Raw genomic sequence first — 3,834 nt, 5'->3', positions numbered from 1 at the left:
CTGCGCGTCCGGAGCCTGCGCTCCGCAACGGGAGAGGCCACAACAGTGAGAGGCCCGCGTAGTAAAAAAAAAAAAAAAAAAATGTTGACTCAAACTGTCACCTCTGCTGACTCCTTAAGGCCCATGAAATGTAGGTTATGACAATAGATCAGAGAGACACAATGGAAAAAGGAAAACAATTGTAGTCAAAGGTTTTTTTTCTAATCTGTACATAGCATTTCTTAATCTAAGAACCAAATATTAGTTTATATAAATACGGAAGTACAAGATTAAACAATGCCCACAATACTATAACTTGATGCTAACATGCCAAGTGGGATTACAAATGTCTTAAATAGTCATCCCCAATTAGAAAATGATGTGTTAAGGTTGAAGTCATGGGCTGAGAAATACGGGAAGGAGTAAGCAATAGAAGGTCCACACTCCCCAAAGGAAGAGATAGCTTATGTTTATTTCCCCTCAGGGCTCTAGACTTTTCTGAAAATATGTAAGGCAATAGGTAAAGGAATTCTCTCCTCACTCCTAGTAGCCAGGCTTTTATTTCTAAGGTTTGGTTTGAAACAAAAATTCCCTTTTCCCCTCTATGGTTGGTGAGAGAAGAGAGAAGAGAGAGAAGGTACCCCATCCAGGCAACCATTCCAACATGACTATTGTTTTTGACAATCTAAGAAAGTCAAGAGGAGACCCAGAGAGTCAAGGGAAGATTTTTTAAACTCTTACACAAGAGGGAAGGGACAGAGCAGTGGAGAAGAGATGGAGTCAGAACAGGGGTTATATCCCCTCGTTCTGGGAGGAGGCAATGAGTGCTGTGTTCAGGAATGACATGCTACCTGCAAGCTGTGCCTGAGTGATGCCCACGGACACAAGACTCAGCACCAGGGCTTGGAAGAAGCAGCAAAGTTCCCTGGAGCTAAGCCTGGAGCCAGCAGAGAGAAGGAGCGAGACGAAGTCATTTCAGTGGCCCACTGCAGCACTGCCTACGACACTGAGGTTTCCACAGCAGAGAGGACAGCAGGACAATGAGAAGCTGTGTCAGTTAATAACCAGAGGTCTCTCCATCCCACTTCCTGAGGGCAGCAAGCCTCAAGCTCACATACAGTCCAGGGATCCGCCACAGCAGAAACTGATGCCTGACTTCTCATTATCTTCACTCAGAGCCTTGTAGCCAGATTTTACATGACTTTTTTTAAAAAATAAAGATATAATATAGCTTGCCCATCAATTCTGTTTAAAAAGATGCACAGGTGCTACATAAACATTCCCATAATCCCTTTCCTAAGGAAAGGCCTCCTCTACTGCTTCTTTCTGAGAAAGGGGGAAAGATCTAGCTAATTACATTTTGAAGACTCTGTAGGAATTTCCACCGAGGCCACATTCTGGGTTTTGCTTCACTGAGAGACACTAGGATCTAGGGAAATTATGTCTCACACAACCATCGCCCTAAATATTTTTCATTTACTTGAAGATGCCGTGTTCCCTGTTTTTCTTTTCTTTTATGTGGCCCAACTTCTGGGCCATATCATCAAAATGTAACTGCTGAGTCTACTGTCTGTGGGCATCACCCCCCCAACGCAGGTTTAGGCATCACTCAGGCACAGCTTGCAAGTAACATGCCACTCCTGAACCCCAACACTTTTATCCTCTTTTATCCTTGAAGCACAAACATCAAATACCTTCCCTTGACGATGGCCAGCGACAGAGCATTATGCCATACCATCCCCACCCCAATGGGGCCCTGGAAGCTCCTCCAGGCCGTCATCTTCAAGTGGCAATCTAACTCAGTGGGTAAGAGACAGGCTCTGGAATCAAACATGTCTGTACTTGAACCCCAGATCTGCCATGTCCTGGGTATATGACCCGACCTGCAGTAACTTATTTCACCACTTTAAGTCTGAGTTTTCTCATCAATAAAGTGGAAATACTAAGACTAGCTATCTGAGACGGTTGTTGTGAGGATACAACAGAAAATGATGCAAAGTTCCAAGCACGATGTTTAGCATGTAATCTGTATATGAGAAATAGTAGCTATTATTAGCAGTAGAAAATCTAAGCCACTGAAGGAATATTCAGTTATTACCATAACTGCCTTCAGCAGTGAGTTTCAAAATAACTTGCCTTTACCATACAAAAAAAAAGCCACAATCAGAGGCCAGACTAATAACTTCCAGAGCTGATATAAGTTTATGACACAAAAATACGTGTGAATTCAGATTTCAGACATACTACCAAGATAAAAAATGCCCCAGCCATCACATAAGTAGTATCATTACCGGGTATCATTTTTAAAGTAAGTACTATCATCGTTTAAAGTGATACACAACTAATAGTGAGTTTACTAGACCAAGTTCTTAGAGCAGTTCAAGCTGGCATGTCAAATTCATAACATTATCTGTGGAAGATCATAGTAAATAATGAGCAAAAACATCCCTGGCAACATTCAAATAGAAATAATTTGTACTGAAGCATCAGTTCTGAAACAGATTTTTAAACCCTTGGCCAATAAATTTAATCACTAGTGTCCTGGTAAGTGTTGAACAACCGGCTCTCAAGAGGCACGTTTGTAGTGTTTGCAGCGTTTGCCAATTCCCATGGTGTAAATACTCCACCATGTCCCATTTCAAAGGAACAACGAGTTCTCAAAAGCCAGTGCCAGCCAACAGCTGCACACCACTTAGATACAGAGTAGTATTCAAAATGGTTACACACTCCACGTCAATAGGGCTGTTTACAAGGAACCAAGGAATTAGCCCACAAGTAAAAGGCAAATATAGATAAATGATATATGGATTTTCTAGGAGGGTGACAGAAGCAATTTTGCAATGACCTAATTCCACAGGCAATACTCAGGCTGTTTCCCTTTTAACTGCAATCCTCCCTCACTGAGAGCTGGTCCTCTTTCTGCACAGGTGGTCACATATACCCCAGCCTTGGATCATCTTCATATCCACTGACCCCACTATCCTCTTAAGATTCTTGCTAGACCCAAGTCTTTCTCTGGTTACCTGGGTTCTTAGGTTCTCTCTGTATTCATTTAATATCATTCACCAAGAAATATGGCTTTCTTCCTTAATTTTCCTCCTAAGACTTGCCGTCTTCCTGCCTCTCTTTTATCAGTAAACCCACACCTATGCTAAAACTCCTCCAGGGGGTAATAGAGATACAGTTTCTCTATGAAGAGGAAGGAATTAGCTCCCCATTTAATTAATTTGCTTATCTGCTCTTTCATTTGGGAACAAAAGAACTCAGCTTTTAGGAATACCATTTGGAAGGTTGTAGGAAAACCAAAATAATCTCTCTGTCTTATTCCAGCTTTGAACTCTAGGACACCCCAAGATGACTTCACTGCAGGAACCTGTGACACACCAAATTTAAGGATTTTAAAAAATAGACTTTATAAACGAAAATAAATTTCATGACGTATTTCTGTTAATTCAAAATGTTGCACTTCAAACTTGCTTAATTGCTAAAAGACAAGCTGTTGAATGTGATAGTCATCAATTATCTACTCTCTCTGTACGTTACACTATAAAGTCAAATTATAATATTTCTATAGCAAGAAAAAGAAAAAAGAAATCCATTGCCGGATGAAAGTGTGTGTATGTGTGCTGGTGATGAAAGCACAACAATGTGACTGAACTCAATGCGACTGAACTGTACACTTAAAAATGATTAAGATGGGGCTTCCCTGGTGGCGCAGTGGTTGAGAATCCGCCTGCCGATGCAGGGGACACGGGTTCGTGCCCCGGTCCGGGAAGATCCCACATGCCACGGAGCGGCTGGGCCCGTGGGCCATGGCCGCTGAGCCTGCGCGTCCGGAGCCTGTGCTCCGCAACG

General features: G+C 42.3%; 1 protein-coding gene across 6 annotated transcripts in view; it reads right to left on the bottom strand.

The window, feature by feature from the left end:
* Window positions 1-3,834, bottom strand: part of ELAPOR2 (endosome-lysosome associated apoptosis and autophagy regulator family member 2) — a 282,202-nt gene that overhangs the window by 93,829 nt on the left and 184,539 nt on the right. The gene's annotated exons all lie outside the window — the stretch shown is intronic.

The sequence above is a fragment of the Physeter macrocephalus genome, chromosome 5 (genome assembly GCF_002837175.3).
Source record: "Physeter macrocephalus isolate SW-GA chromosome 5, ASM283717v5, whole genome shotgun sequence".
Classification (NCBI taxonomy): domain Eukaryota; kingdom Metazoa; phylum Chordata; class Mammalia; order Artiodactyla; family Physeteridae; genus Physeter; species Physeter macrocephalus.
This window is presented reverse-complemented; position numbering and strand designations above follow the sequence as displayed.